Here is an 8,397-nt window from a genome sequence, read left to right on the forward strand (position 1 = left end):
ATTTGGCCATTAACTCAGTCTTTATGCTCCTGGTGCGAGAACCCCAAGTTTATTATGCCCCCATCGAGTCATCTCCACGAACCCTGCCTCTCATGGATGCACTGTCAGAACCCACCATTTTCGCACTATGTTTTCTGGCATTGTCTCTGATCATGGTTTTCTAGCTGTCTGCACCTGGTAGTTTGGTGGTGTCCTGTTCAATAGAAACACAATGTGCTATTGAGTCGATATCTGCCAAGCAGGCTGATCTGAAATCTCTGGGCAATAAGATTCTTTGTTGGCAAGAACTTGTGCCATTCAGACCCTCGGCTGGTCAAAGGCAATGGCTTTGGGATATAGGCATCATGTGGGTTCCCAATGTGTACTCCTCTCTCCTGTGGCTTTACCTTTTCCATTGACTCACTGCACTCTGAAGTACCAACGACAACATATCCCCTAAGCCATGTCTCAATCTTCTCACATATTCTCTGGGATTACTTTTTTCTTTTACTGTGGAGTTTGGTATGCTTCAAGTGATTTTCCACCATATTTCATTATAGGTGGGAATCTTCAGTTTGTGTTCATGGCTGAAGACAAGCCTGGAGTTCTCAGAAAATACTACCAAATCTGTCCTCCATAGGCACCACAGATTCTTACAGTTATAATCAAGAACGAATTCTTGCCACTAGCTTCATGGGTAGAGTTTTGTTGAGCATTGGGCTACATCACATCTCTCAGTCTCAGAAATACAAATAACAATTTTACGATCTCATCGTAGTCAAGGAACATTTGAAAAAGCAGGGGGGAAAAGTACAAACAATATGACTCTAACCAGGCACACAAAATTGTGTGTTTGCTTGAAGCCGGTTAGTGAGAATATGTGTTTATAAAAGAGGCATAAATGGGACATAACTTGTACGAAATTTGGCTGAAAGTGATGGAATGTGAGTTTTCAAGGCATATCAAATTAAATTGTTATGCATTATTGACTGAGTTATTATCTCTTGAAATTTAATTTTAAGTGTTATATGAAAAAAACACAGACAAAACACACATCCCCCACTGATAAGACAAAAAAAGATGGGGAGCTAGTGAGGAATCACATAAAGGAAGCAAATCCCAAAAGAAAATACCATAAAAGTGAAAGGAACAGAGAATACAAGTCAGAAATGAACCAAAATTAGAAAGTTAACTCCTTACCTATCAATAATTAGATCAAGTATTCAGGACTAAATTTTCCTATCCCTATAAAAAGATTGTTGGAAGAATGAAAATTTTTAAAATATGCAAAAAAAGGTCAACACGAAAACAACATAAACCAAACTTGACCTTCTGTTGGCCATAGGAGATTTCCTTTAGCTATAAAGATGCAAATAGATTGAAAGGGAAGAAGTGGGGGAGACATAGGATTTGCAATTATCAAGGAGAAGACAGCCAAAGCGAATGTGCCTATGGCAGATAGAGAGATTTTATGCCTTCCAGAGACAAAAATTATCAAAAGCTGTTTAGTCTTGACGGAGCATCCAAACATAAGGCACTTGGAAGAATTTCCATCATATATACCACCAACCTGGGTGTATCTAGATGTTGGAGGCATATTAACAGAAAGGAAGGGAGATGGGGACCAAAATCCAATATTCTTGGGGACTATGATATCCACTTTAAGCACAGGATAGATCATAGGGACTGAAAGGTGGGAAAGAATAACTGACATTATCACGGGATCTCTAGACCACCTGAGATTTGGAGAAACATGCATAAGATGTATCTCTGAGGACCATAGGAGAAGTTGTTCCATAGTGCAGACCTAGCATTGTCTATTACATATCATGTGCTGTATTCCAAATCCAGTTTCAATTAATAGAAGAGAATTCAAACCCTATCTTGCTCCATGCAATCCGTGCCCTCTCTAATACCCACAACCTGGTTCCCTCATCCTCCCACCCCACGACCCTTCAGAACCTCAGATTGTTTTACAGAGTCTATAGTTTCTCATTGTTCACCACCCCTTCCAATTTCCCTCAAATCCCTTCTCCTCTTCATCTCCCCTTGTTCTCCATGTTATTCGTGATGCTCCACAAATAAGTGAAACCATAGGATAATTGATTCTCTCTTCTTGACTTGTTTCATTCAGCAAAATCTCTTCCAGTACCGTCCATGTTACTACAAAACTTGGGTATTTATCCTTTCTGAGGAAAGCATAATACTCCTTAGTGCAAATGGACCACATCTTTCTTATCCATTCTTCCATTGAAGGGCACTTTGGGTCTCTCTACAGTTTGGCGACCATAGTCATTGCTGCTATAAACATTCGGGTACAAATGGCCCTTCTTTTCATTACATCTGTATCTTTGGTAAAGACCCAGTAGTGCAATGGCAGAGTCATAGGGAATTTCTATTTTCTACTTCTTGAGGAATCTCTACACCATTCTCCAAAGTAGCTGCAATAATGTGTATTCCCACCAACAATGTAAGAAGGCTCCTCATTCTCCCCATCCTCTCGAACACATGCTGTTCCCATCATGTTTTTTGGCCATTCTAACTGGTGATCTCAATTGGTTTTCATTTGAAACTCCCTGATGGCTAGTGATGATGAACATTTTTTCATGTGTCTGATAGCCATTTTTATGTCTTCATTGGTTAAATGTCTGTTCATATCTTCTGCCTATTTTTTTTATATGATTGTCTGTTCTTTGTGTGTTGAGTTTGAGGAGTTCATTATAGAACCTGGATATCAACCATTTTACTGTACTGTCATTTGGAAATATTTTCTCCCATTCCACGTTTTGCTCAGTTTTGTTGTTGTTGTTGACTGTTTCCTTTGCTGTGTATAAGCTTTTGATCTTGATGAAGTTCCAAAAGTTCATTTTCACTTTGTTTCCTTTGCCTTTGCAGCCATATATAGAATGAAGTTGCTGTGGCTGATATCGAATAGGTTACTGCCTATGTTCTCCTCTAGGAATCTGATGGATTCCTGTCTCACATTTCAGTCTTTTAACCATTTTGAGTTACCTTTGTATAGGGTGTAAGAGAATAATTGAATTTTATTTTTCTATATATAGCTGTCCAGTTTTACCAACACCATTTATTGAAGAGATTGTATATTTTCCACTATACAGTGGAAGATTATTTGCCCATAGATTTCAAGGTCCATATCTGTGTCTCTACTCTGTTCTAAAGGTCAATGTGTCCGTTTTTAAGCCAGTATCAATGTGTCTTGGTGATCACATCTTTGTTGTAAAACCGGGAATCAGTTAACGTGAGGGCCCAAGGTTTATTTTAGTTTTTCAAAATTTCCTCAGCAATTTGGGGTCTCTTCTGATTCCATACAAATTTTAGGATTATTTGCTCCAACTCTTTGAAAACTACCGGTGGAATTTTTATCGGAATGGCATTAAGAGGATAGATTGCTCTAGACAGTATAGACATTTTCACTATGTTTATTCTTCTGATCCAAGAGTATGAAATGGTCTTACTCTTTTTGTGTCTTCTTCAATTTTTTCATGAGTGTTATGCAATTCCTTGAGTACAGATCCTTTACTTTTTTGGTTAGGTTTATTACCACTTATCTTATGGTTCTTGGTGCTATAGTAAATGGAATACATTGTTTAAATTCCCTTTATGTATGTTCATTGTTAGTGTATAAGAAAGCCACTGATTTATGTACATTGACTTTGTATCCTGCCTGTTTGCTGAATTGCTGTATGAGTTCTAGTAGTTTGGCGGTGGGGTCTTTTGGGTTTTCCATATAAAGTATCATCTCATCTGCGAAAAAAAAAAGAGTATAAATTCTTTATTGCCAATTTGGATACTTTTTATTTCTCTTTGTTGTTGGATTGCTGTTGATAGAACACTTTATACTATGTTTAACAAGAGTGGTGAGAGTGGGCATCCATCTGTTCCTGAACTCAATGGGAAATCTACAAGCTTTTACCAATTGAGGATGATATTTGCTGTGGGTCTTTCATAGATAGATTTGATGAAGTTCAGGAATGTTCCCACTATCCCTATACTTTGAAGAATTTTAATTAGGAACAGATGCTGGATTTTGTCAAATGCTTTTTCTGCATCAATTGAGAGGACCATGGTGTTCTTCTCTCTTTTCTTCTTGATTTGTTCTATGACATTGATTGATTTTTGAATGCTGACCAATCCTTGTAGCCCAGAGATGAGTCCCACCTGCTCAGGGTGGGTAATCTTCTTAATGTGTTGTTGAATCCTGTTTGCTAATATCTTGTTGCTAATATAATCATAGCATCCATTTTCATCAGTGATATTGGTCTAAAATCTCCTTTTAGGTAGAATCTTTGGCCTGGTTGGGGATCAGGGTAATGCTGGATTCAGAAAGGGTTGGGAAGTTTTACTTCTGCTTCAATTTTTTGAAACAGCTTCAGGAGAATAGATATTATTTCTTTCTGAAAGTTTGGTAGAATTCGCAAGTGAATCCGTGAGGTCCTGGGCTCTTGTTTTTTTGGGGAGATATTTGATCACTGCTTCAATATTATTAAACGATATTGGTCTATTCAGGTTGTCAATTTCTTCCTGGTTCAATTTTGGGACTTTATAGTTTCCATGGAAAGCATCCTTCCATATAACTGTTCATAATAACTTCTAATGATGGTTTCTACTTCCCTGGTGTTAGTTGTGATCTCTCACTTTTCATTCATGATTTTATTAATTTGGGCTTTCTCTCTTTTCTTTTTAGTGTTGCCAATGGTTTGTCGATCTTATTGCTTCTTTCAAAAAAAAAAACAGCTTTTGTTTCATTGATACATTCTACTATATCTCTGGTTTATACCTCATTGATCTCTGCTCTAATCTTGATTATTTCTCTTCTTATGTGTGGAGATAGTTTTATTTGTTGTTGATTCTCCAGTTCTTTAATGTGTAGAGACAGCTGATGAATTGTGGATTTTTCCTTTTTTTTTTTTTTGAGGAAATCTTGGATGGCTATGTATTTCCCCCTTCAGTCCGCCTTTGTTGTATCCCATAGGTTTTGGACTGAAGTGTCTACGTTCTCACCGGTTTCCATGAATTGTTTCAGTTCTTCTTTGATCCCCTGGTTGATACAAGCATTCTTTTAAAAAATAATAATAAATTAATTTGTTTAATAAACATATAACATATTTTTAGCCCCAGTGGTTAAGGTCTGTGAATTACCAGGTTTATACATTTCATAGCACAAATCCTAGCATATACCCTCCCCAATATCCATTTTCCCACCACCCTCTCCAGTCCCCACACCCCAGCAATCCTCAGTCAGTTTTTGGAGATTGAGTCTTTTATTGTTTGTCTCCCTCACAATCCCATGTACTTTCATTTATTCTTTTCCTACCCCCATCACCCCACATTCCATCTCCACTTCCTCATATCAAAAAGATCATATGATAGTTGTCTTTCTCAGATAGTTTTTTTTTTGCTAAGCATAATACCCTCTAGATAAATTCACGTGGTCAAAAATGGCAAGATGTCATTTCTTTTGCTGGCTGCATAGTATTCTATTGTGTATATATACCACATCTTCTTTATCCATTCATCTTTTGATGGGCATCTAGGTTCTTTGCATTGGTTGGTTATTGTGGACATTGCTGCTATAAACATTCGAGTGCACTTGCCTCTTTGGAGTACCACATTTCTGTCTTTAGGATATATACCCAAGAGCGCAATTGCTGTGCCATAGGTTAGCTCTATTTTCAGTTTTCTAAGGAACCTCCACACTGTTTTCCAGAGTGGCTGCACAAGCTTGAATTCCCACAAAGACTGCAGGAGAGTTCCCTTATCTCTGCATCCTCGCCACCATGTGTCATTTCGTGACTTGTTAATTTTAGCCATTCTGACTGCTGTGAGGTGGTATCTCGTGGTTTTGATTAGTATCAGTTGAGTCCTGATTTGTGACCCAGTATATGGTCTACTTTTGAGAAGGTTCCATGTGCACTTGAGAAGAACGAGTGTTCTGCTCTTTTAGGGAGGAGTGTTCTGTATATGTCTATGAGGTCCATCTGGTCCAATGTGTCATTCATGATTTTGTTTCTTTATGAATTTTCTGCATGGATGCTCTATCAATTTCTGAGAGAATCATGTAAAGATCTCCTACTATTAATCTATTTATATCAATATGACTCTTTATCTTGACTAACCTTTTTTCTCATGTAATCGGTTGCTCCCATATCGGGTGCACAGATATTTACAATTGATAGATCATCTTGGTGGATAGTCTCCTTAGGAATGATGTAGTGTCCTTCTGCCTTTAGTTTAAAATCTAAATTATCTGATATGGGAATCGCTACCCCGGCCATCTTTTGAGGCCACTGGCATGAAAGATGTTTCTCCATCCTTTCACTTTCAGTCTGGGTGTATCTTTAGGTTCATAATGGGTCTCTAGTAGACACCATATGGATAGGTCATGTCGTTTAATCCAATCTGCAACCCTGTGTCATTTTATGGGCGCATGTAGGCCCTTCACATTGAGAGTGTTTGTTGATAGATATGTTTTTATTGACATCGCGTTTCAATGAAGACTTTTATTCTGTAGATTTTTTCTATATTTCTTTTCAATGCTATTCTTAGGATTTTTCCACTTTTATTGAACTCCCCTTTATATTTGCTGCCGTGTCGATTTAGTGGTTGCATAGACCCTTAAGCCTTGCCATTCTTGAAAACTATTTATCCATCGATTTTAAATGTCAGTCTTGCTGCATAAAGTATTCTTGGTTGCATATTCTTCTCAGTTAGTACCCTGAAAATATCTTGCCTGCCCTTTCTGGCTTGCCAGGTCTCTCTGGACAGGTCTGACATGATTCTGATCGGCTTTCTTCTGTACATAAAAATCCTCTTTGTCATAGCAGCTTTAAAGCGATTATATCTATACTTATGATTTCTCAATTTTACTATCAGTTCCCTTTCATTTTTTTTTTTTTTGGAATCTATAATTTCAGGGGGAGTCTGTTCTGCCTCTAGAACATGAACACCGGTTCCATTCATGAGATTAGGAAAATTTTTATAAAGATGTTGTTCCACTATATCTTCTAGACTTCTTTCTTTCTCCTCCCCTTCAGGAATTCCAATAATTATGACATTGGTACATTTCATGGCATCATTTATTTCCCGGATTCTGTTTTTGTAGCTTCTAAATTTGTGCCAGACTTTGTCCTGATACTTTCTCTGTCTGTTTTTCCTACAGATCATTAATTCTATCTTATTGTGTGGTTACCCTAGCTTTTAGAGAATTTAGATTAGATTGGAACTGATTGAGAGCATTGTGAACCTCAGCCCTGGTGGTTTTAGTTCTGCCCTTACATTGTGAATGTCATCCCTGGTGGATTTCATTTCTGCTCTAATCAATTTTGTTTGATCATGCATGGCTTTCTGCAACCTAGCTATTGTGAGCCGGAATACTCTTTCCATCATACTGAATATGTTGATAGCCATTAGGTCAGTTGCAGAAGGCCCATCCATTTTTCTTCTGTTGTGCATTCCTCCTCCAAGTCATTTTTGTGAGAGATGACTGAACGGATGCAGGTGGATGTATCGACCATGTTGTAGTGAAAGTACACCCTGGGATGCTTTTGAGCAATAGGATTCCCGACCCAAACAGGAGAAAAAAGAAAAGAGGAAGAATAGAGAGAGATAGAGAGACAAAAGAGAAGGCTCAGCCCAAATGGACCACAAGGAAAATTTGTGAAATATACAAACAGAAACAGACAAACAAAAAACTGATAAACTTATAATCAAATAAAAAAAGAAACTCGGCAAAAAGAACCCCAAATATAAGATTTATATATTATTAGGACAAACAAGAAAACATGGAAACTTTGGCAGAGAAAAATAATGTGAGTGTGGTTATAAGTTCTCAGTGTGGGCGAGGAAGATTCTGTTGATTCTTCCTGGATGTATCTTGATATCTTTGTTAAAAAAAACTCAAATTATCTAAGATATAGTGTGATTAAAAATTGGTTTACCTATAGGGGTAGCATTGATTGGAGAAAGAAGATTGCCATGATGTTAAACTCTATATGAATATTAGAAAATAAAAATTATAAAGAAAAAAACTGGACTAAACTAAACTCAAATTTAAAATAAAAATGAAAAAGAAAAAATGCGAAATAGAACACAGGTGTATATACCAAAAGTTCAGATTAGAAAGTTATTATATAATTAGATGTTCTGGACATCTCACTGTGATGACAAATATGTTAATACAGCAAAGACGATTCTAAGGTGGAAATACATAACCATCCAAGCATCCCTCAAAAAAATTGAAAAATCCAGAACACACCAACTGTCTGTACACCTTAAAGAACTGGAATCAATAACAAATAAAACCAACTCCACACATAAGAAGGGAAATAATCAAGATTAGAGCTGAGATCAATGAGTTAGAAACCAGAGATACAGTAGAATGTTTTAATGAAACTAGAA

The sequence above is a fragment of the Mustela nivalis genome (genome assembly GCF_964662115.1).
Source record: "Mustela nivalis genome assembly, chromosome: Y".
Lineage (NCBI taxonomy): Eukaryota > Metazoa > Chordata > Mammalia > Carnivora > Mustelidae > Mustela > Mustela nivalis.